At 33.6% G+C, this 27,052-nt stretch overlaps 1 protein-coding gene across 4 annotated transcripts in view; it reads right to left on the reverse strand.

Moving 5' to 3' along the window:
* Positions 1–27,052, reverse strand: part of LOC145248030 (divergent protein kinase domain 1A-like) — a 226,703-nt gene that overhangs the window by 171,251 nt on the left and 28,400 nt on the right. The window contains exon 2 of one of the 4 annotated variants that reach the window (XM_080109753.1): positions 6,471–6,499. The exons of the other annotated variants lie outside the window; for them this stretch is intronic. The gene's annotated coding sequence lies outside the window, so the exon portion shown is untranslated. The remainder of the gene's footprint in view (positions 1–6,470; positions 6,500–27,052) is intronic. 4 annotated transcript variants of the gene reach the window in all.

The raw sequence follows: 27,052 nt of genomic DNA on the forward strand, positions 1-27,052 counted from the left end.
TCCTTTCTAGGGCAATTGCTCGACATATCAAAGGCCTTCAATAAGGTATGGCATAAAGGTTTACTTCACAAGATTTCCAGCTATGGTATTACTGGAAATGTTTCCTCATTTATTAAATCGTTTCTCTCTGATAGGCTCACAGGAGTAGGGGTTGATGGGCAAAAATCAGAGGCCCACAGTATTAATGCTGGAGTCCCTCAGGGGTCCATCCTGGGCTCAACTCTCTTCCTGATCTATATCAATGATCTCCCAAAACAGATACTTAAATCATTCGTTAACATCTATGCTGATGACACGACCATCTATGGCAACACATCAAAAGCCGTTAATGACAAAGTTCTCTGATTCTCTCTCCTCAGATCTTGAGCGTGTGGTACAGTGGGGGAAGAGGTGTCTGGTTACTTTTAATGCATCTAAAACCAAGCTCCTATCTTTACATCATAAACGCTCTGATCCCCATCTGGCATCAATTGGGATGGATGGTTCTTGTCTTGAGGAGGCTCCATGTTTTGACAAGCTTCTGGGTTTGACCTTTACTCCTGATCTGAAGTGGAACACGTACATCAAGTCTGTTGTCAAGGTTGCTAGGAAAATGGTAGGATCCTTCTACCGCTCCAGAAGATACCTCACTACTGATGCAATTCTCTATCTATATAAAAGCCAAGTACGTCCAAGGATGGAGTACTGCTGCCACATCTGGGCAGGTGCTGCTAAAAACAGCCTATCCTGCCTTGACAGAGTACAAAATAGACTTCGTGGTTTAATGGGGGATGCCCTTTTCTCTTCCTTGCAACCTCTCTCCCACAGAAGAGACGTTGTGAGCCTGTCTTTGTTTTATCGTTATTTCCATGGCAAGTGCTCATCTGAGCTCCAATCTCTGGTCTCCTACCCCCTCGCCAATCTTTCACGATAAACACCCGTCTAGCTGAAACCACTGTCAATAATTTTCCCCACTCTTTATCTGTGCCTAAATCAAAACGTAATTTCCATGAACAAAGCTTCTTTCTTAGAAGTACACGCTTGTGGAACTCTCTTCCGTTTGCCTGTTTCCCACCTGACTACAACTTGGATGTCTTCAAGTCCAACACAAACAAATTTATGATGAACTGCCTCCTTAAGTAAAACACTTTATCAAATCTCCAATACTAACTATTACTATGCTACTATCCCATTGATTACTGTACATGCAATAACCCTTATCCCCGAGTGGCTTCTGGGCCTTGATAAGTGGTGACTTCTATGTTAAAAAAAAAAAGAAGTTTAGTTTCATATATGAATTTAATATAAAATGATCACCATTTCCGAGCCATTTTTAACTTTTTAGGAATGTTCATTAAATTTTTTTACCACTAACACAAAGACAAGATCATAAAGCTACGCATAATCATTTAAAAAAAGTAGACCCATAAAAAAATAAAATAAAAATAAATAAACGCACAGAATTTATCTCTCAGAGCAATATCAAAATTTCTGGTTTCTTGTTCTAAATCATTAGAATATCTCACAAATGGGAACTCATTTTATGTTAAATTTATGTATGAAACTGATCTCCAACTATAAATTCTTAAATTGTTTTCAGGGTGTTCAAAGAAAACAACAACAACAACAAAAAAACAAAGAATCTCACTTTTCAGTGTGTGGAAGAAAATGATTTAGCAGTAACCAGAAAAAAGACAATCAATGAAAAAGAAAACAATTTTTAAAAATTAAAAAATAGTTTTATATTTAATTTTTTTTTATAATTATCAATAAATGTTTATCACCAATTTTTTTTTATAAAAATGTTCTCATTTCATTTTTAAACATTTTTCTGGTACTTTTTTGTAAATATTGCATTCTTATAAAATTATTGGTGTTTGTTTATTTTTGTTTTTTCACCAATTCACAATTATAACTTTTTGTTGTAAAAAAGTATTATTAGAGTTCTGCACTATGTTAATTCATTCCCAAAGAAAAATGCGATTCTCGATTTTTTAAGATGATTACATGTAAACAACCTGAAAAATCCAGTATGGAAAATAAATAAAACAACAAAAAATAAGTTTTGTACATCAATGTAATATAAAGTGATCACCCTTTTAGATATGTAATCGATTTTGTTTTATGTTCTTGATCAAACGTTAATATAAAGCATGTTATTGTTAAAAGTCATAAACAACTTGTTTCTATTACTAACTCTAAATGATATGAAAAAGAAAAGCGATTACACATGGCTTTACGACTTTGCCAGGGTTGAACTTAAGGTTAGTAAGTAGTGTTGGGACGATTCCTAAATTTTTTCCGATTCCAGGAAAATGTTTATTAATGATTCCGATACCAAGTGCGATTCCGAGTCCTGTGGAATTGTTGTTTTGAAATATGCCATTATATAATCGAAAGTTTTTGTGTAGCAAAAAAGCAGAAATACAATTAAAGGAATTTCAAAAACGATTTGATTTTTTCATAAAATTTCTTTCATTGAAGATAAAAGTCAAAACAAATTAACCATGAATTAAACATGCACCATGAAATTAATAACAATCAATTTCAGGAGTTATTTTATATATTAAAAAATTTAAAGAAAAAGTAAGTGATGATTAATTCAACAAAAATACAATAACATTAAATTTCAAGGGGAATAACATGTTTTGTTTATCTTTTGATATTCATTTTTTTGCTTTATTTTCTCTATCTTCGATAACTCTTTAAAATTTAACACTTTTTTTTTTTTGCAGCTTCAATTGCTAAGTGATTTTTTATTCCACTTTCTTGAATATTCTTATTTCTAAATGAAATTTAAAAATAACTAAATCTTTGATTAAATTTTTAGCCTTTTATACTCAATTGTCTCAAATTATTGCTATTTATTTATTTGACTTTTTAAAAATATTTTTAACAATAATAATGTTATTTTTTAAATCTAAATAAATTGGTTTAATTTCTATATTTATTTTTATTATATAATTATATACGGTAAATATCACTCCAAAAATTCGACAAACCCATCTAACTGTACCAACATCAACTGCGTTATGTATAGATATATTAGTGTTGGGCCGATTCCTAAATTTTTTCCTATTCCAGGAAAATGTTGATTAATGATTCCGATATAAAGTACAATTCCGATTCCCGTGTTGTTTTGAAATGTACCATTATATAATCGTGGTACAGCGAAAAAGTGGAAATACAATTAAGGGAATTTCAAAAACGATTTGATTTTTTTCATAAAATTTCTTTCATTGAAGAGAAGTCAAAACATATTTTAACCATGAATTAAACATGCACCATGAAATTAATGACAATCAATTTCAGGAGTTATTTTATATATTAAAAAATTTAAAGAAAAAGCAAGTCATGATTAATTCAACAAAAATACAATAACATCAAATTTCAATGGGAATAACATGTTTTGTTTATCTTTTGATATTCATTTTTTTGTTTTATTTTCTCTTTATCTTCGATAACTCTTTAAAATTAAAAAAAATTTTTTGCAGCTTCAATCGCTAACTGATTTTTATTCCACTTTCTAGAATATTCTTATTTCTAAATGAAATTTAAAAATAACAATCTTTGATTGAATTTTTAGCCTTTTATATTCAATCGTCTCAAATTATTCCTATTTATTTAACTTTCAAAATATATTTTAAACAATAATGTTATTTCTTAAATCTAAATAAGTTGGTTTATTGCTATATTTATTTTTATTATATAATTATATGTGTCGTCCTTTAATGTTTATTCTTATTTAATGTCTTGATTTACCTCTTTATTTCTATATAAAAAAGTAAGGGTTTGTTTTACTGTACAGATTCGAAAAAGTTGTCACAAAACAAATATAGAACAAATAAATGTTATCAAAGGCAAGATAAGTTACTTTTCTAACTAACTGAATAAGTTTTTAGTGTTTTTATTTAATGTTACATGTCTATTCAGCTTGAAAAACAATGTTTCCCGATGTACTAGAAAATTAAAAATGGCACCCGACTCTCCCTTTGATACAGCAAGTTTGGAAAAATGAGTTATAAATAAAAAACTAGACAAAATACTGTTAAAAATCCGCCGACAATATGTCAGCCTATGTCACGGTAACATATACTGAGTGAGTTTCTAACAGTATTTTGCATAGTTTTTTTTATTTTTAATTCCTTTTCCCAAACTTGCTGTATCAAAGAGAGAGTCGAGTGCCATTTTTGATTTTCCACTACATCGGTAAACACTATGTTTTTCGAGCTGAATAAACATGTTACATTAAATAAAAACACTAAAAATATTCAGTTAGGTAGAAAAGTAACTTATCTTGTCTTTGATAACATTTGTTCTATATTTGTTTTGTGACAACTTTTTCGAATCTATGTGTACAGTAAAACAAACCCAAAATAAAATTTTTAGTAACTAGGCAAAGTTGAGATAAGTAGGTCCCGCAGACGAGCCGTTCTGACATTCGGAAAATTTAGGTTAACAACCGGTGAAGCTACCGAAAAGTAACCCTTTTGAATGAAGATGGCTATAAACATATTTTTTAAATTTCTTAATTTTACTTAAAAACAAAATGTAAACAAAATATTTTAGAAAAAAATTTCTTAATTTTAAATAAAAATTGACTGAAAAGAATTTTAAAAAAAAATAATTATTGAAAAATATTGAAGTGTTTACATAGCTGGTTCTTTGGGATAATAGGGGCGCCTGAAACATCTCTTCTAAAATGAAAAAAAGCTTTAGTGTTTTTACTATTTTAAAGTGCTTTTTTCTCTATTTTTTTAAGTTTGAAACTAGTATTGGCTAGTTAACTTAGAACAACAAGGGCGAAAATTCTTCAAGGTTTAAATGTATTGTAATGCTTTTATTGGGGTCGAAAAACGTTTTTCAGCTGCCATATTACTTCCTATTTACTTGCCTCCCCACGAGGGCAGAGTTAGACACATGGTCGGTTAAGCATTTATCACTAAAAAACAAAATGGTGAAATATAAAAGCAAGTTAAGCTAAGAGTAAAAAAAAGGTACTCATGCAGAGAGTGATCCGGACGTAACTCAGCACATGCCCGGCTTCCCCAGAATATGGCATTAACAGCCAGAGTAAGCCGAGCGTTGCCGAGGAGATTAAGCCGTTTGACGTAACAAAACTGAGCCAACACCAATGTAGTGCGATGATTTTCAACGCGACGCGCGTTTGCGCAAGTTAAAAATTCAAAGCAACAGACGACAATCATGAAAAGGAAGAAAAGAAAACAAGTTAGTTTAGAAAAAGATAAAAAACACACCATTTGTGTACTTTTCCGTAAGGAAGAAAACGTGAATTTTAGGAGTTCTGGAATTTTGTCAGGATAGGAGATTGCTAGCATGAACGAAACGTCTCTTGTGGACATTGCTTGCTTCTTGCAATAAGAGCGGAACTAAGTAAGCGATGGCTATACCTGGAGGTGCCAGGCAGGCGAATGCCGAACATTCACCTCTATCCTAACAGAAACTTTTTTCACAAAATTTAGGCTGGCAATTGCCGTAATACTAAAACTGATCTATTTGTGAGTGTTTGAGAGAGCAACGCAAAAAGACCTCCAACGCGAATGTGGAATTCACTCAACACACACCATTACCGACTGGAAGAATTTCTTAAGAGACATTTGCGAGGAATATTTTCTAAGGAATCCCCGGCAGATAGGGGGCCTAGGCCATACGGTGGAGGTAGATGAGGCTTTGTTTTACCATAGAAAGCATAATGTCGGCAGGTTACTCACACCGGTTTGGGTCTTCGTGGATACGACCCCGCTGAAAAGGAGGGTTCCTTGGTAAGTGTACCAAACCGGAATGCCGAAACCCTCCTTCCATTAATCAAACAATATATCCTGCCGGGGACCATGGACATATCAGACTGTTGGCAGGTATACAACAAAGTGGGGGGAGAGGGGTATCGCCATTTGACGGTGAACCACAGCCTTCACTTCGTAGATCCCGAAACGAAGGCTACGATGAATCATGTGGAGCGAATATGGAAGCAAACTAAACAACGCAACAAAGTAGAATGCGGGACCAACCGAGAGCTTTTGGACACATATCTAGAGTTTATGTGGAGGAAAACATTTGGTAAAGCTCCGTATATCTCCATATTAGCTCACATCGTCAAAAGCTACCCGATTGATGACGAACTTCCTTACACGTCTGCTATCACCTCTGCGTCCACTTTGGCGTCGTGTGATGCCCTCCAAGTTTGAGGAAACAACATCTGTTTTAAAATGAAAAAAAAAATATTCCACCCAGTTTTCTTTTTCCAGTTTCCAGGTTTTTCCTTCCAAAAAATCCCGCCCCCCAAAATAAAAACCAAAAAAAAAAGGCAAAAAAAATTTGTTTTGTAAAAAAAAAAAAAAAAAAAGAAAAAATTAAACAATCACACCCAGTTTTCTTTATTTTCCTAGTTTAAAGGTTTAAAAATAAATAAATAAAAAATACATAAAAACTTTATGAACACAAAATTCCTTGAAAGTATTTAATTTACTTACTTCTGAGCCTTTTCTTGTATAAAAAAAATCTGTTACATTTAAAAAAAAAAAAAAAAAAAAAAAAAAAAAAAAAAAAAGAAAAAAACATTGTTAAAACATTTTCCTTTACAGTTAATAAAACTTAAAAATTAAGGTAGGTTTCTCTTTTCTTGTTATGCTTTCAGCGACGATGCTCGGCTTAATTTCCTCCGCAACGCTCAGCTTACTCCGGCTGTTGACGTCATGTTCCGGCGAAAGCTGGGCGTGCGCTGAGTTACATCCGGATCACTCTCTGCATGAGTACCAAAAAAAATTTTTAATTCCAAGAATTAAAGAAAGAAAAAAAAATTCAAAGAAATTTCGAACATTTATTACTATAAACATAACGAACAAGTGAAAATAAATGCAAGATAAGTCAACGTAAAAAGGAAAACAGCTTTTTTTAAAGAGCAAAGTTCAAATGTTTGTTTGCATAAAGCAGTTCAAATTTCTTATTTTTTTAAAATAAAGAAATATTTTTGTAAATAAAACAATTCAGAAAAGTTAATTTACTTTCTATATCCGTTATTCAAAGGGTCAATGGTAGAAGCACCAATGTCAAATTTCACGTGACGTAACTGTTCAGATTTTTCAGAACGAGGCTCATCTGTTGGACTTACTTCTCTCAGCTGCACAATTTGACTTTGCTTGTTTTATTTTTTAAAAATACAAAGGTTGACAAGACATTTTTCATTGACTAATGAGATTTTTCATTCATTTTCTAATGTAAGAGTGTCTGGTAAAAAAAAAAAAAAAAAAAAAAAAAAACTTGCCAAAAGATAAACGCCCCATTTTTTTTTTTAATTTAATCTTTTTTCTCTAAGGGTTAAGTATTCATAAACTTTTTCATGGACTTGACGTAGTTAGGCTGTTTTATACATAAATAAACTTCGCTCACAAATGAAAACAATGTTACCTCGCGGGTCCCTAAAGTTTCAGTGCAAGATAACTAATCATGGGCCTCGAATTTCGAAACAGACAGACCGCACCTAGTTTTTTGTGATGGAATAAGAAAACTCATTAAGATAAATAAAGATTACCTTTAAAGTAGTTAATAAAATTATTGTACATCATATTAAATAGGTTATCAAAAGTTCTATGGCGTTTTGGTACTTCTACACTTTATTGCCAAAACTAGATACGCCAATATTATTTCATGCACCTGTTGTTAAAATCCAACGGAAAAATCAGTATTTTAAACTATGACCGAAGCATGAAATAAATAAAATTAAACTAGATAATTATTTCTTGGTTTCATTTAAATTAATTTGTTGTTGGCCCTTCAAAGTTGCTTTAATTCAAAATATGTTTCATTATTTGTTTCAAAAAAAAAAAAAAAAAAAAAAAAAAAAATGTTGCTTTCATTACAAAACTGTTTTATTAAAATTATATTTTCTTACGAAAACTTTTCAATAAATGTTTTTACAATTATATTTTGATAAATTTTTATACAGTAAATGTTTTGGTTTTCAAATGGCGCTCGTCTAGTTTAGACAATTATGAATATGTCCTTTTCATTTTCTGTTTTTTTAATAAAACAAAATATATATATATATATATACACGTTTCATGAAAAATTTTCCATTTTCATAATTAAATTGAAACATTTCCAATTAAACAATTACGGATATATGTTCTCTTTCATATTATTTACTTTTTTTCATGGTTCTTTCCGGAAGTAATTAACATCTAGTTTAATTTTTTTGTTATTTATTTCTAACTTCGGTCATAGTTTAAAACACCGATTTCTCCCTTGGATTTCAATGACATAAAATGGTGTCTCGAGTTTCGACGATAAGGTGTAGAAGTACTGACATTTTTATCATAAATTTTTGTCAGCAATAATCTCACTTCAAACAAACAGTTCAACTTAATATAAGAGAATCGTAATGAAAGAATCATAAATCTAAGGTATTTTTCAACAATGCGATTCCGATTTCCCCCAAAATACACGATTCTTATGATTAACGATTCCGATTAATCGTCCCACCACTAGTTAGTAGGAAAAAGTTAACTGTCCTAAAAAGTTAACATAATCCAGAACTGGGCAATCATTTTACATCAAATTTATATGTGCAAACTAATCCCTCACTCTAAATTCTGAAATAATTGTTTTCTTTTTAATTTATTTATTTATTTATTTTTTTCAATGTGTTGAAAAAAAAGTGGAGTCATTTGGGGTAGGGTAGATATAATTTCTTTTTTAATTTGAAAAACTTTAAAATGTGTACCTTTTGTGCATTGTATTCAAGATTTCAAAAAACTGAGATTTTCATCTAGATTTTTCACTTGTCAATTTTTTGTCTTATTTATCCAATATGCCATTATTATCGGTGCCATTTTTAGCTAATTTCAATGAAAATAGCTATTTTAGTAAAAATTTATCACTGACATTTTCATATTCTTCATGAATTGAAATTTGATTTAATTTTAAAGGGAAATAAGCATTAGAAAGATTTAAAGAATTTCAAACAGGAGGGAGGGGGTGCAATAAATCAATTATCGAGTGGAATGATACATTTGTTGCCTCTAAAGAAAACAACACTACAGCTTTATTTTAAAACGTTTATTGAAAAAAATAAATTCAGGTAATTTTATATAGTAGAGCTAACATCTATTCAATGTAGCCACCTTCAGCCTCAACCACTGCCTTGATACAAGTCCAAAACTGGTAGCATGTCTTTTCCACAAGCACCGGCAGGAGCTCGGCGAAGACTATCAGGCTAGCTTTGGTGTTGTGAGAGGTCATGCTGGTGATGTTCTCGACGTATGCCCATACAAAGTAGTCCAGTGAGTTCAGATCGCGGAGGACGAGAAGGAGCAGTGAGAGAAGGGTACAAAGTCGTAGCACTCCTTCTGAAGCCAAACCCAAGTCAAAGAGACGTGGGCTAGCACAGAGTCCTACTGCCACACCCAGGATCTGGCAGCAGCCACTTGATTGCACCAGGGGATCACCACACTCTTCAGCACATCCAGGTACACTTTGGTGTTCACTTTCAAGCCGACTTCGAAGATGTGAGGTGGTATGATGTGGCCCTCATTTGAAACCACACCAAAAACCATAATCATGGCCAGAAACTTCATTGAGTCGTGCTCTCAAATGGTGAATTGTCCAGATTTGCATTTTGAGGGTGCTGGGAATAGTTCTGCTGTCATAACTTGGATCGGTAGAAAGCAGGAGTTGTACAGCAGCTCATCTCCAATCTCGCTCGTTGAACATTGTGTCACTTTCAGACATGATAGAAGGCTCCTATCGTTCTTGGGATTTATACACAACTGGCCAACTAGTAGATCGTCTGCAACAAAAAAAGAAAACCAGTTTTCATCATATGGAAATGGAATCATGTCTTTTCTACAGTGAGAATTTTATCGTTCCACCCTGCATTTCAGTGTGCCAGCAAAATAAAAATAATTGTCATAAGCATTTAATACTTAACTGAACTCTCAGCTGTTTAACAAATAGGCGCAAAAAGAAATTTGAACATTAGAGAAAGGGAATAAGCATAGAATATTTACTTTGTCATAATTTATCAATAAAAAATTAAATGAAAATGAGGAAATGCTAAATCTACGAATGGGATTCCTAACCTGTGGCCCTTAATCTTATTTTGTAAATAAACAATCTTTTAATAAATAAAAGCAGAAAAAATTGTTAAATCGTTTTTCTTTTTTTATCAGAAATTAGATTTAAAGTCCAACACTAATAAATAAATAGATAAATAAATAAATACACACATTCTTTACATTGATCAGAAAAACTTGGTTAATGCATTTCATTTTTATCAAAGAAAATGCAATAATATTATGGGGTCCGTGTTTGCACTGGATATTTATAAATATGTTTCATTTATTGAATTTATAAACTGAAAATTACAGAAATTAATCAAATAAATTTTCATACGAGGTTCAGAGCAGAGAACAGGAATACACAAACATTCATTCTTTGAGAAACACATTAAAGGCAATAAATTCAGTGAAAATTATTTCAATAAATGTCATTACTCCCCTAAGATCATTTAGATCCACACCCAAAATTTAATATGATTAAATGTAAAAATATTTTTTTTTTTAATATTGCCTTATGGGCTTCAGGTAGGACATCAAGTTCGTTATTTAATCTTGGGCCACTGTGATGGGCCTCCCCGCTAATTAAAATTTTATTTTGTTAAATTTGATAATCATTGCTTTTATCTTTTAACAAACATTGAAACAGATTCTTACATTTTATTTTCTAAATTAGTATTTTTTTTTTTAAATGATTCATGCAGAGGATTAAATGGTAGATAAAACAACAATTCTCACTCCTTGGTTTTTGAGACAAAGTGCAGTATCTGTTCTGATGCTAAACATAGTTTGTTCTGTCCTCAGTCAGTGAAGGAGAAGTTCTTTTAGACTGAGGCAATTTTTATTTTTGTCCTAGTTCAAAGTACCCCTTTTTGGAGAGCTGGATTTTCTTTACATTAAAAGCAGGCCTTGCTTTTTACTGACTGTCCCCTTGTGGAGAAGCCAATAAATAGGGACTAATTCAGAAATGATGAAGGAGCTGAAAAATCTTACTGATTTAGTTTTATGAAACCTGAATGATAGATATTGTTGACAAATCCCCGTCTTTCTGAATTTATACACATTAAAGAGAGAAAGAGAGGGAGAGAGAAAATGAATATGTAAAATAATTTTAAAATGAAATACCTTTTTCTGGCATATTGCAGTCATTATTGCCATACCATTCATAATCCTTTTTTCTTTTTTGGTTTCTTTCAACAAATAATTGTTTTATGCTTTCAAATTCATCAGTTAATCAAATCTTAATTGTTTAAAGAATTCCAATTATGTTTCTATTTCATTGACAGCTTATACTAGCTTGAAAGCACACAAATGGCTGCACCTCTTTGTATCTCTTTAAATAAATGTCTTATTGAATACATAAATAAAAACCATGTTAGATCTGGACTTTTTGTTCCTCTTAGATAAAACTAAAAATTTTTAAAAAAAGACAAAAAAAGGAGAAAAATCAACAATGTGAAGAGAGACTGATATACATTGTGTAGGTTGTTGAATTTACCCTCTCGTGAAAAAGAAATGATTTTTTTTAAACACTAACAGGTTGTTGTCACATCTGTTTTCACTGATGTATTATTGACTTACTACTGGCATAATAGTGATAATCAAGTTTAGTGTGTATAGTTTATAATAGATCCACATAAAAAAGAACTTTTGTTATCATATCCATCTTTATACAAAAGACAATAAAAAAAAACATGCCAAACACAAAAGGAGATTTAAAATAACATTGTCATTTTCATCACAAAATATAACCTCTAGTTGATGAATATTCAATTTTATATAATTGTTCACTTATGATTGTTCATATAGAAAATAAAATACAACTCTGCCTTCATTATTGATCATCAAATCGATTTCCAGTGACATTATTGCAGAACAGCTCATAAAGGAAAATAACAAAAAAATTTGTATACTCTTGTGACAATACATGCTCCTCTACTTGATAACAAATGTTGACCCCCAATGCCGTGTGCTGCGGATTTCTTCTATTCCATCTTTTCTTCTGGCCATGTCGTCATCTCTCATATTGGTTGCTGCCGAGGAGGGGAGCATGGTTAATTAGTTAGTTATGATAGTTCATCCCTGTGGATGACGACATCTTCTTCATGTATATATATATATTTTTTTTTTAATTGACTGTGACTGTTAATGACTGAAGCCTGATGCATGACCTACACTGCTTTGCACAGATAGAACACAGGAAGACAGGATTTGGGTTTTGATGGTGAGAGGCTGTTGCTTGTCGGTGTCTCAATGTGTGGCGCTCTAGCTGCTCGCTCATGCTCATTGTTGAAGAAGGCCATTCTACTATCACATATGGAGTGCCAAGTCGTGGAAAGATTGAAGAGGATATTGCAGCACTTGAGGGTAATCTTGATGCAGTCTATATAGTGTTTCGTCAGCCGTGAGTGAACTGACCGAAGAGAACTCTTCAAAGTAGTCTGTTTGAGAGAAACCTGATCACATGGTATTGTTTTTATTTATGTAAAAGTTTATTTGTGTGTTCATCATCACGATTGTCATAAACATCAAGGAAACCTGGCATCCTTAAAACGGTTTTCCTACACTAACTTTATAACAGAAGATTGCGACCGAGGTCTACCCATTACACCTATCGTTTCTGTTGGATATGTTTTGTTTTTATTTATGTATTAATTTATTAATGGTGGGGTGAAAATTATTTGATCAACAGAAGAAGTAAGGTGCCTCCTTCCCTCTGCTAGCCTGAAGAAGATCCTTGGGCAAGGTCAAGTACCCACTTTAGACCCTCCCCCCACCCCACCATCAGGATTATGTGTAGCCAATCCTCACCTGCCTACGGTAAAAACTATTTCGCTCTACAGGGCTCTGACTATGAGCGAGTGGTCAGTGCTCTAGAAAGTAACCGACAACCCCACTGTCTAGGTTCTTTTCTTGAGCCAAAGGCTAAGGGTAAAGTCCCTGACAGAAACCTTGGAGGATCCACATAGCCCCAGCATCATAGTGAGCATGGATTCACAATTATAAAAATAAAACACAAGAAAACACATTCTGTGAATGTTATTTGAGCTCTGGGTGCATATGTGACTCTATGGTAGGAAACAACCCTCTAAGCACTAAGATCAACATTTACGTCTTCTGTCAAGGCCATGTTTGTCAGATTTCAACTCATCTCAATCTGCTCAGAGTTACAACCTACATTCAGCTGTCCCAAACTGGTAACTGTCCTCTCAACTATTGCAAACCTAAAACTGTCTATGAACTGTCACAAAATTTATTGCCACTCCTAAAACTGTCCATTAACTAACACTAAATATATTGATCACTATTGTCCAATCGTTTGTCTCCATCACTGCCACAACATGGATTAACAATCCTATTTAAGCTTTCTTTTAGGTTTCTTGGTGAACAACTTCTCCATTATCTTTCAACTAAGCTTACTCTCTATAACCTTTGTTCCTCTCTAAAAGGTGATTGTTCCATTGTATCAACACAAGCATAAATTAGCAGATTATATAGAAGACTACTTGCTAAAGACATCTTCAGAGTTCTGTCATTTTGTAGGGAAGTTTTGCAGTTCTCCCAGATATAGCACCTGCTATTCCTAATTGTTTACAGATTTTGTACTGGTCAGGTTCAATGTCACTTAACTTTGGTGATCTAACGAGACCAGTGTGTCAATGTGATTGTACTCATATAGTGCTGTCAATTTATTTGTATTAGAAAAAAGCTTCCAATGTAGATAAAAGAAATGCATGCTGAAATTAAAAATATTTTCACATTAAAAAATTAAGCACTTGTTACCTAGGTGTATTAACAAGGTAATTTAAAAGTAAATTTTAATTTTGAACACATTTTTATTCAAGTGGAAAAGATAGCATAGTTTTCATCTCAACCCAATATGAGTTTTTTTTTTTTTTTTTTTTACAAAGGAGTCATCACTTATCAAGGCCCGGAGGCCACTCGAAGATAGGGTTAATGAGTGTACAGTAGTCAATTGGATAATATCATAGTAATCATTAGTAGTGAAAATTTGGTAAATTGGATTACTTAAGGGGACAATTCATCAAAAAGTTTACATTGGACTTGAAGACAACCATATTGTAGTCAGCTGAAAAGCAGGGAAACAAAAGAGTTCCACAGGCGTGCAGTTCTAAGAAAGAAACTTTGTTCATGGAATTTATGTTTAGGTTTATGCACAGATAAAGAGTGAGGGAAATTATTGACAGTGGTTTCAGCTAGACGAGTGTTTTTCATGAAGGTGAAGGGGGAATCATAGATTGGAGCTCAGACGAGCACTTGCCATGAAAATAATGATAAAGCAGAGACAGACTTGCAACGTCTCCTCTGTGGGAAAGAGGTTGCAGGGAAGAGAAAAGGCCCCCCCCCACTAGGCTATGAAGTCTATTTTGAACTGTCAAGGCAGGATAAGCTGCTTCTCGCAGTCTCTGCCCAGATGTGGCAACAGTACTTCATTCGTGGACATAATTGGCTCTTATACAGGTAGAGAATCGTATCAGCAGTGAGATATCTATTAGAGCTGTAAAATGATCCAACCATTTTTCTAGCGACCTTGGCAATGGATTTCATGTACATGTTCCATTTCAGATCTGGAGAAATGGTCAGATCAAGAAGCTAATCAAAACATGGAGCCTCCCCAAGACAAGAGCCATTCATTTCAACTGATGCCAGATGGGGATCAGAGCACTGATGATGTAAAGATAGAAGCTTGGTTTTATATGTATTAAAATTAATGAGCCAGCTCTTTCCCCATTGTCCCACATGCTCAAGATCAGAGGAGAGAGAATCAGAGAACTTGGTCATTTATGGTCTTTGAAGTGCTGCCATAGATGGTAGTGTCGTCAGCATAAATGTATATGAATGATCTTAGGTTGTGATTTGGGAGATCATTGATGTAGATCAGGAAGAGAGTTAGGCTCAGGATTGACCCTTGAGGGACTCCAGCATTAATACTGTGAGCTTCTGATTTTTGCCCATCAACCACTACTCTTATGAACCTATCAAAGATAAATGATTTAATAATTAAAAAGACATTTCCAGCTATACCTTAGCTGGAGATCTTGTGGAGAAGATCTCTATGTCATACTCTATCAAGGGCCTTTGATATGTCAAGAGCAATTGCTCTAGCAAGGAAGCCTCCATCAAGAGATTCGCTAATCCTATGAGATATAACCGTTAACACATCTGCTGTAGATCTAGCAGAATGGAAACCATATTGCATGTCATTAAGGAGGTTATTTTTACTGAGGTGGTTGACTACTCCTTTATTTAACAAATTCCAGCAACTTACTCATGACGCACAGAAAACTTATTAGTCTGTACTGAGAGGGAGATGACCAATCACCTGGCTTCTTAAATGCAGGACATACTAATAGGGTTTTTTCAGGTTGTTTGGAAACAATTTTCCTTAAGACAACGTTAAAACAGCTTTGTAAGTATGGTAACTAGTTCTGGTTGAAGCTTTTTCAGCACTATAATTGGAATGCCATCAGGGCCAGTTGCTTTACTGGAATCAAGGTTTTGGATTAGCTTGGCAACATCACGCAGATATTTACATGTTGTATAGCATGTTTTCAGATACAAGAGAAAATATTGAAGGTTGGCAGCCTTGATCGTGTAGGGTAGAATTAGCTGCAAAGTTCTTGGCAAAGAGTTTGTCTTTGTCCAATGATGATGAGATTACCTCGGGTCCATTGATGATGGTAGGAATAGAGCACATGCTTCTGTTCAGGATACCAAGCCACTGCTCAGCTACTTTAGACTTAACAGACTGAGCATAAAACTCTCTCGTTCTTTATTACTCTTTTACAGTGGTTGCTGGCAATCCTGAAAGCGGCTTTCGTCTCAGTACATCTATTACGTTGGAAGCAATGGAAAAAGTGATTTCTGTGAGTAATGGCAGTAGCATATTCTGGAGAGAACCACAGCTGGCTGTTAGGTTTTTGCTGGAATATTTTGAAGAGTATAAAGCGGTCTATACCTACAATTAACTATTCTGTCAGGTCTGATACTATTTAAGACACATTCTTTTTAAACATGGAATGCAGAGGTAGATCTGATATAAATGTATGGAAGCTATCCCAGTAAGCCATAGAGTATCGATATGCTGTACGATAGAGGTACATTTGAGGACTTATTACATTTCATTTTTATCTTAACTGATACAACTAAGTGGTTGGAATATCCCAGTGGAGATAGAACGGAGAATGAACATAGCTCAGGGCAAGTTGTGAGAAAAAGATTTAGGAGACTTGCATACTGACCGTCAATGTTAAACAATTGACTGAAACTTGACCCCCAAAACCATATAACAATTAGAGAAGACATCAATTAAAGACATTATAAATTATTAGAATTTTGTATGACATAGGAATACAGAATGCTAATTACTAGAGAAGTTATTCTGCAAAAACATTAATGTTGGGATGATGAATCGGAATTGGAACTAAAACTTTTGGGGGAATCAGAAAAATTTGAGCCTAAATTCCACTTCCCACAATGATTCTTTTAATTTTTTCTTGACAATAAAAGAAAAATGAAACAACCACAAATTTATTGATTTATTTATTAGAAGTTAATCATTTACAACTTAAGACTAAAAGGCCATGAATGGTTTACAAATCCCAATTCCAATTTTAACATTATTGATTCTCATTGTTTATTTTTTTTTTTATTGGCTCACTAGCCCGGCGTTGGCGTTGAGCAAAAAAAGAAGTTGTAATAGGCAGGCAATAAATTTTTTTTTTTTAATTTAAAAAATAGTAGTAAGCAGGCTCAACCCCGTAACGCTCTAGAGGAACAAGAGGTGAGAAAAAAAAAAACTGTCTTACCGATGTGCCTACCGTAATTGTGACGTCATGGGTGGTTGAAATAACGCCTTTTATGTGAAGTAGATGTAAATAAATGTAGATACGACATCCATTTGCAAATCATAGATATTATGATCTAGGGAGTATATTAAAAAATTCTAAGAAATAGCAGCCCTCTCGAGAACCCCCCCCCCCAAAAAAAAAGCGCCACTTTTGCCTTTTATATATATGCTAGCATTTCAGCCCAGCGTTGCCCGGGTGTTTGGATGTGTATGTTGAGCAAAAAAAAAAGTGGTAGTAGGAAGACAAGCCCGAACCCGTACAGCAAAGGAGGAAAAGAATGGGGTAAAACCTAACGTTTATGCTGTTACGACCACCGCCAAACCGGAAGCGACATTTTTTTAAATTAAGGCTAGACAATCTAAAGGAGAGGATAACTTTAAAAAATATTGGCGAAAAAAGTGACCCCCCCCTCCCTGTAGAAAAGTGCCTAGCTGAAGGGGAAGATATTAATGTTTTTAGCCAATTTTTCGATATTTGTCCTATGAAAGGTCGAACTTTAAAACGATACTGATCTTGGTAAAATCCGTCGCCTCTATTGGAATTTTAAGGCAGACATGCAAACAGAAATACATAAATTTATATATTGGTAACTAAAAATTTTCGACCCAAACTGATGAAAACGCTTGCCCTATCTCTGAATACTCTTTATGTAAAATTTCATATATTTAGACCAGAAATTGTCTGAATAATTTGGAAGAGACTGCAGAGGTCAATTTTTTTTTTTAACTTTCTAGAAGTGTAAGCCATGTTTAGTTTCAGAACAGTTTCCGATGGTTCGTTGTTGCACACAAATCCTGAGAGGTGACTGGTTTGCAGCAGACAGTTTCACAGAGCAAAATATTCTTACCGTGTCGAGACGGAAAAAAACATGCAAAATTGCTACAGAAAAGGTTTAATAGTTATGGAGCAATTCTGGTTTCTGATTCGTTGGTAGCAGAACGTGAATTAATTCGATTCGTCAGTTCCTAGCAGCATCGTTTATAAATAGAATCGCCCGAGTGTGCGGGATCATACCCCATTATATTTCCAAAATATTGCAACAAACTTTGACCCCTATTATGACCCCTTAAAATTTATTGTTTTGGGTTCAAATCAAGTTATTAAGTCAAATCCATGTCCAAGGAAACTATATCTAAAATTTCAAGTGTCTAGACCCAAAATTGTCGGAGGAGTTTGGTAGAGTTCTCAAAGGTCAAATCGTTGAACTTTGACCCCTTAATCACCAAATTTCTGGCCAAAAACCGATCACATCGATTTTCCCAAATCTCAGTACCCTGTATATTAAATTTCGAGTCTGTAGACTAAAAATTGACAGAGTTATTGCGTAGGGAAATGTACACAGACACACACGTTCACTTTATATATATATAAATGTCCCCACAAAAGAAAATTCCTCCTCGCCAAATGGCCTAACAACAGCATAACTTAACCGATTCACACTCCATTTACACAAAGACTCCTAATTCACACATAGACACCTAAATACCACATTCACCTCTCACTCTAAACCTCAAACCATCTCTCTTCTAATCATACCTCAACATTCCTCGCCACCTTACCTCCTTACTATCACACACCCTATTTACACAAAGACACCCTATTCACGTATAGACACCTAAATTCCACATTCATATATATATATATATATATATATATATATATATATATTACTGTAAACATCCCTTTTTAAACCTTTTCGCATATATTCACTAAATGTTTCAGGGAGTCCACACTTGATATTAAAAGATTTAAAATGCTTCGAACACGGTTTTTCTATTTTGTTGATGCTGTCTGTTACCGGGTTTTTCTGAAATAGTGTTTATGGTACTTCTTCTTCTTGTGGATACAAGTAAAAAAAAAAAAAAATTAAAAAAAGAAAGAAAAAAGGAATAAGGAGCATTTGTTATTATAACAGAAAAAAAAATAAAAAAGATGATAAACAAATATGGAACAAATAAATGTCACCAAAGGTAATATTCTTCTACCTCCTACCTATATAAGTTCATTTGTGTTTGAACTAATTAGTCCCCTGACAAAAGGAGGGTGAACCTGTAAATTCACCATTGTCCATTTGTCTGTCAGTATTTTTCTCAAACTATGCCTTGGAATTTTTAAAAATTTTGCAGAAACATTAAACATGATATGAGTAAAAAAATAACAACGAATTTTCCAGGAAAACTCCAGTTGCCCCTCTAGGGTTGCCTTTCAGGTTAAAATGGCTAAAATGGGCACTTTCGTGCTTATTAAAAAAAAATTGATGCCTTGGATTTTTATAAAACTTTCTGAAACTGATTTCTGTATAATTTTGTTTGTCTATACTTTGTGATAACTCTTTTAGGGCTAATAAAAACACTCCATTTTTGGGACTATTTTATCATATTTGTCCAAAATTTATTGTGTATGTCTATTTAGCAGTTTTGCATGGTGCTGAACTAAAATTTAAATATGTTAAGGCCTTAGGGATTTGGGGGTTAAGGGGGGGGGATGACAAATGATGTATTTAGTAATTTCTTATTTTGCATGGTACAGAACTCAAATTTACATATGGTAAGGCCTAAAACTGTACCCTTTGTTCATTTTCACCAGGATTTGACGCCCCCTTTGGACTTTTGGGGATAAATGGGTGGGAAGGGGGGGGGCAATGCTTAACTTATTTTTTTTATGCCTCGTTCACTGTGCACTCACAGGGGATCATGCATGCTTCACTTGTTTTAAATAGTGTTTTTAGTTCAAAACAAACCTAATGTTCATGCTGTTGAGTTAGAATTAAAAAAATGCCTGTCTATAAGTCCTTCATAAGGATCCTTGATAACCCTCAAAATTGAAAATTAAACAAATGGTGTTAGAAACACATCAAATAAATGTCAACAACTGAGTGATAATGTTATCTACTAGTATTTGGTTTCGATTTTTGAGCCATTAGAAAAAATAAAAATATTAAAACGGGTCAGAAATGCTTATCATTGTATGCTAAATGTATGTGAAAACTGTTTCCTGCTCAAAATTCTAAAATAATTGGGGTTTTTTTTTTCCTTTTTGACACCTAATCATCTAAAAAAGTAGAATCTCATTTTGAGGGAGTGATTTAGTATTAATCCATTGCCATTATTTGTATCTTTTTTTCTTTGTACAGTAACGCAAATCAATCTAATAACTGACCAAATCTTTATGATTGCGAGAAAAAAACATTAACATTTCTTCATAGAGAAGAGGTAGAGAATAGTTAACAGAGACCAGTCACATTGTTAAGAATGGTTTTTTTACTAGTAATATTATGTAGATTTTTGACAGGAGATGGATTTTGTTAACTATTCTGTTCCTAAATTGTTTTCTTATTTTGCATATCAGCAGTTCTTTTTAATCATTTATGAAAATTTCAAATGACATTAATGCCGACCAAATGCAAATGAGATTCGTTTTAAAATAAAAACAAATCTTGTCTCACAATTTTCAATCAATTATAAGGAAAACATTAGAGAAAAATATTTACAGATCAACTCTTGTAATATATGCCCCAAGGTCTTACAGCATCACTATCGCATTAACCTACAGAGGAAGTAGTCCTGATTTTTACCCTCTATCACTAAAGTCCTACCACCACCACTAGTAAACACCGCAAATTGTTATACACAGGGTACAGATACTGTGACTTCACCCTCCGTAACTGATTCAAAAACTCATAACACAGCCATTAAATTCCCGTCCGCCGATTCAAAAAATAATTCTTCCTGAAAACCTGACTATTCTTATTGGTTTACACCAGAACGAACCCTTATTCCAGAATACAATCCTATACACTCAAACGAACGATCAAGATACCATCCAACATGGCGTCTACAGATATATGCTTACTTAGCTGCTGGAAATTAATTGCTCCTCTTTCTCTCTCCCCCTAAATGTTTTTTTTCCAGAGAGAAAGACATATGGATTTTGTTTACATTCAACCTCAGTATCGGACCAATCGAAACATAGACAGATAAAGTGCTTAATTAGCCGCTCAGAATTAATTGCTTCTCTCTCTCTCTCTCTCTCTCTCATATATATCTAAATGTGTTTAACAAGAGAGAAAGAGAGAGACAGACAGAGGGAGAGAGACAGACACAGAGCAAAAGCAACAGAGTGAGTTTACGGAATGTAAACAGAACATTTTCAAAAGTAAACAGATGAGTAATATATGATAAGAGTTTTAGATAAAAATAAATTCTTATTTTAAAAATAGAACTTTTTCACACATAAACAATGGCAGGTTTGCCGTTAAGTTATACAGATAACAGGGTTCGAGGTTATCAAAAAAGGGATACATTGGGTTGACACCAGTATATATATATATCATAAACAGAATTTTGCTTATATTTACGTGATTATTGAAAATATCATCCTGTGATTAAAATTTAATTAAACTTAACCACGTTGTTTAACACATAAACAGAAGAAATAATTCAAGATGACATTTTAAAATGATTATATGTGCTTTATTTTATAAAATAACATTGAACTATATAAATAAAATTTTGGTTTTGTCCTCGAAAAAAATAATGAAAGATGAAGTTAAATATTGAATTCTTGTGGAGACACGGAAACACTGCTATAGGAGAGAGAATGAATAGAAAGAATGAATGAACAATATTTGTAAGCAATTTTATGCTAATGTTATGCATATTTTTTTTTTTTACTTGCCAGCTTTGTCTACATAAAATGAGTGACTATATTTTCAATTTTATTTTATTTTTCAGAATTATGTACAATTTTGAACCTTTTTTAGAAGAGTTTTCCTTGGAATGCACACCAGAAGGATAAATAAGCAGATATTCCTCTCAGACTTCCCTAGCATCAAGAGGTAGATTGTAGAAAGGTTAAAAAGGAATTAAAAGATTCAGAATTAGACTACAAGGTGACATCAAAGAGAAAAATGCATGATCAATCAGAATGCTAGAGTTTGTCTGATGTTTACATCAACAAATCCAGTCAATGTGTGCCATTATACAGAGACAAAGGCACAGATGAAAAACTCATTAGGTTTGTGGTGCATAAGGAAATTCACTATGTTTCATAGAAAATGAGGAAAATATAATTTCTATCAAAGGCGATGAAAGAAAAGTAACTGTAGCATATAAAAAAGCTGATAAACAAGTTTAAACACCCAATAGAGGGGGGGGTATAAAAAAAACGTCTGCCAAGACAAGTAAATCAACTCCCAGAACAACAGGTAGCCAGTTTTCTTTTCTAAAAACTGGCTAGAATCATGCAAAGTTTTCAGCTATAACTGTTGTCTTTGGGGATGTCATTCCACCTCACTTTTTTTCTTTAGAGTCTCAGGCTAATCACAGATGTCTACATCTGCCTTCTGAGTGAGTTATTAAAAACTTGAATCAACCAGGGAGCTGCAGGTAGGGTGTACGTGTGACAATAAGAGTCAGTACTCTGCTATATTAGCCAGAAAACCTAAACCTGCCATGACTCATGATAAAGTGCAAGTCAGGGAAGAAACCAGATCAACCCAACCAGGGTAAATGTCATTACAACATTATAATTTCTATTACTATTTCATGTATTTAGACATATAAACTAAAGAATACTGTGCATATATACGTGCATGTTTACGGGGGAAATATGCTGCTTCAATTATATTTCACCCTTTATTTATACCACCATTTTTATTTATGAAGTTCAATGTATGTCAAATGTAACTACAGAGTATATACAAGATGACAAAACAGCTACATTCCAAATTCCAAGCTTTTATTCATCTTATTTCTTTCAGCATGTCAAAAGGTCCACTTTTTTTTACAGCACCTTAGCATATATTTTGTATAATTCAAATATGTAAGAAAAAAGCCTTAAAGAAACAAGCATTTATGAACACACATTTAGTATAATAATAGATACACACCCAAACACACAAGCTGAAAGTTTGCTAGCAGAGTTAATATAGGAAAAGTTATATTAGTATTTCAAAGTACAGGAAATTTGTTAACTTCAAAATGAAGTGCCAATTAAATGAGAATTTTACACAATTTCTGATATTTTAATAAAATGAAGGATATGTGGACAAGAATTGCGAATACTGAGCATGTTGACATACAAGTTTAACTCAAAGTGTACCAGTTAGGTGACATTTGGTAATACCAGCTATTTTGGGTCATCTCCCTTGACTTGAGTATACATGCAGTTGGAAACCACTTGTGAATTTTATATTTGTTTAGACACTTTCTTCTTTAGAGGAAAGCTCAGCCCACTCAGAATGAACACTGCACCAGGTATGCAGCACATGGCGTTGCTAGGCATAAACTTAAAATTAAAGGAAAATATTAAACAAATTTTAAATAAATCTTTAAAAGCAACTCTGAATATTATGAAGACAATTTTTTGGATAATCAGATTGGATTCTTATTATTGAAAGGACCCATGGAAAGTCCAGTATTTTTATATCAATTTGTATAATTTATTGTTAAAAATAGTATTACTTTTGCAACAATAAATTTCTATCAAGGTCAATACTATTAAGAAAAAAAATTACTCTTTTTCCTTCTCACATGAAAATAATTGTCATTGTCAATATATAATGCATTGAAGTGAAACCTGGCCAGTGATGGTTGAAGACATGTGCTGCATGGGGGAAAAAATGACATGTGAATGATACAACTGATGTGTGATGTGACTCTTAAAGACAGATTTGAGAACCTCAGAAGTTTACATCTAGACAGTAAAGAGAGATGCGTGTAGAACACAAGAACAAAAGAATAGATCAGTGTTTGTTAGTAGATATAGAACAGGTCAGAAAGCCAAAAAACATGGAAAGAAGCAGTAAAAAGAAAAAAAAATTCTATAAAATGTTTCATGGCAGAAAATTTATTTACCAAACTAACTATAAATTCATTAGATTAAATAGAAGTAAAATGGATATCAACAATGGCAGACAACAGATAATGTACCTTCATTTAAATAATTACCAGGTGTGCTTCAATCAGGGTTGTTATGTGCATACTGATTAAACAATGATTAATCCGACTACAGGAGGAATCATCCTATGCCTTCATCAGCTGTTCTTTTCAGTAGTTGCTGTTATGGTTATCAGCTGTTTGTTCACATGAAATGGCACATTATCAGCAAGGATAAAGTGTGGACCTTACCCAGATCAGGTGCCTTACCTCAACTTGTATACTCTTGGCTTTCCTAGTGCACATGCTGAAGCAGAATTAACAGTCTTTACATGTACCTGGTTTATTGGGAAAATTAATGATACAAGTAGCCAATAGCAAGAAAAAAAAAAAGAAATAAAAATCTGAAATTAAGATGAATTTCCTAATCTGGGGAGAAAGGAGAGACAACACTCCCTCTGTGTGTGTAGGTGGAGGAGTTTACTAAGGGCAGGGCAAAAAACAACTAAAAACAATTTGGATAATAATGTGCTAGTTATAAGTACAGGAAGAACAATAAAAGTGTTGCCCTAAAGAAAACAACACTACAGCTTTATTTTAAAACTTCTATTGAAAAACATCAATTCAGGTAACTTGATTATGTAGTAGAGCTGACATCTATTCAATGTAACCACCTTCAGTCTCAATCACCACCTCAATATGAGTCTGGAACTGGGATCATGCCTTTTTCACAAGCGCTGGCAAGAGTTCAGTGAATACTTGGCAGATGGCAGCGATCAGGCTGGCTTTGATGTTGTTGGAGGTCATGTTGGTGATGTTCTCGACATATGATCAAACCAAATAGAGGAAGGGGAACAGTGAGAGAAGGGTACAAAGTTGTAGCACTCCTAAAGCCAAGCCTAGGTTTCTTTGGACGTGGACTAGTGCAGACTCCTGCTGCCACACTCAGGATCTGCCAGCGGCCACCTGATCACACCAGGGGATCACCACACTCTTTAGCACATTCATATATACTTTGGTGTTGACTTTCAAGCCAACTTCGGCATGATGTGGCCCTCACTTGAAACCACATCAAAGACCATAACCGTGGCCAGAAACTTTTGTTTTCTTTACCCTGGGAATGTCTGTTATTCCTGGCAATCCAGCGATACATTTGGAGAGCGCTAATAATGGCACTGTTGTCATAACTTAGATCGGTAGAAAGTAGGAGTTGTACAGTGGCGCATCTCCGATCGTTGAACATTGTGTCACCTTCAGACATGATAGAAAGCTCCTATCGCTCTTGGTATTTGTACACAACTAGCCAACAGTAAATGGTCTGCAACAAAAAGAAAAAAGAAAAGAAAACCGGTTTTCATCAATTGAAAATGGAATCATGTCGTCTTTTCTATGGAGACAATTTATCATTACACCTTGTAATAAATTGTTTTTTCAAAAATTTGAGAAATGCTCAATTAGTTACATATCAATCTTGTCAAAAAAACACACAAAAAAAAAAATAGGCAAATTTATAAATAAGTTAAATTGAGTTGACAGTTTCAAATTGCTTTTTTCTTTTTTATCTAATTTTCCTAAACAACTTCAATTGATTTCAACTAAATCAAAATTAAGAGAAAAAAAGTATGTGCATGTGTGTAGGGGGTGGGGGACAGGAAATCATTCTTTGATGAAACAACTAATTTACCTTCTTTGTGAATTGTTTCAAGTAGCATTCACTTATAGAACAACTCTAATTGCTGAATCTTGAAGGGGAATCTTGGTGACAACAGATGCTAGATATTGCTAAATGAGGTCACAGTCTTTAAGATTTGAATGATGTCCATGCTGTAATAGGTAATATCCATTCTTACATGGCTCCAATTGGCATACAAATCCAATCATCTAGTTTTTGGATTGAATCTATTTCTTGGTCCATTGGGTGATAACTTAGGATTGAACCATTTCAGAAAATGCACACTTCATACTTTGATACTCAGTCTGTTGACGGACAGGTAACATGCTTGCAGTTTCTGGTTCTGTTATGCATGTAGCATATAGCAACTGCACGGGTTTTGCTTCCTTCAAAACCACCTTAGATCACTGATAAATTCACCGACTCAATTTGGAGAAAGTTTGGCTAATGCTATGTCAGCTATCGACTCTTATCTAATGACTAAACCTCTCAGAATGAGGAGTTTAACATTTCACTTGCTGCTCTGGTGCATGCTCACCTTCCTGAATAGTTTGTCTGAAAATCACTGATATACAGTAGAACCCCGGAATACAGTGGCTCTAGGATATGTTTTTTTCAAGTTATGATGTGGAATACCATGTTTTTTCAGACCCTAGTTATAGCATATGTCCCACCTTATGGTGTTATTTATAATGTTATTTGATTATATACATGTGTATTATAGACTGTACTGTATTTTGTTACTAATTTTTAATGCCGTATCCCGGCGTTCTACTGTACATAAAATTCCAACGCATTTACAGCCACTTTCATAATAACACCTTTCAACACAACCATGATGCATCTTTTACCATGGATCAGTCAGTTTTAACAACTCCATAAAGAAGCTTGCATCGACCACACTGATCTCATATTTACACACCAATCATTGTGCGCTAGATCTGAAAATAATGCTCATCAGTATGTTACAAAATGATGTTGTGCATTTCATTTGTTTATTTTACAAATAAAGTTAAATACAGAAGTCACACATTTTTTGTAGGTTGTGTGCTTTATTACTCTGATAGCCCATATCAGTCCAATACTATTAACTATTTAAACCCTCCCCAGAAACACGTGTTAATTTGCATAGGATGTTCTCATGCTTAAAGCTTTACTTTGTATTAAGCACTTGGATATATATTGGTTTAAGGTCATTTTATCAATATACCAGTAGACCGCCCGGCATTGTAAAATATGCATAAATATTATATTTTAATTCATACAGAAACTGAGACATGTGCATGCGAGTATTATGTTTTTTCTAAACAGTTCACGTCTTGTAAGTAAAAAAAAAAAAAAAAAATATTCGAGCTGAGATCGAAACCAAACCCTAAAGACAGTGAGTCAAGTATTATAACCATTATGTCAGCTTGATAGGATCTTTAAAATGTGTTTTAAAACCTAATTATTCTTAACCCTGCATTAGTTCTATGAGGTATTTTGTCACCACAATTTTGCTTAAGTACTCATAATTCCTAGTTGGCAACTTATTTCTTTTTCTCTCTCACAGTACTCTCCTGACTCAGTGAGAGTATA

Source organism: Euprymna scolopes, chromosome 26, assembly GCF_053919585.1.
Source record: "Euprymna scolopes isolate OS-2025 chromosome 26, ASM5391958v1, whole genome shotgun sequence".
Lineage (NCBI taxonomy): Eukaryota > Metazoa > Mollusca > Cephalopoda > Sepiida > Sepiolidae > Euprymna > Euprymna scolopes.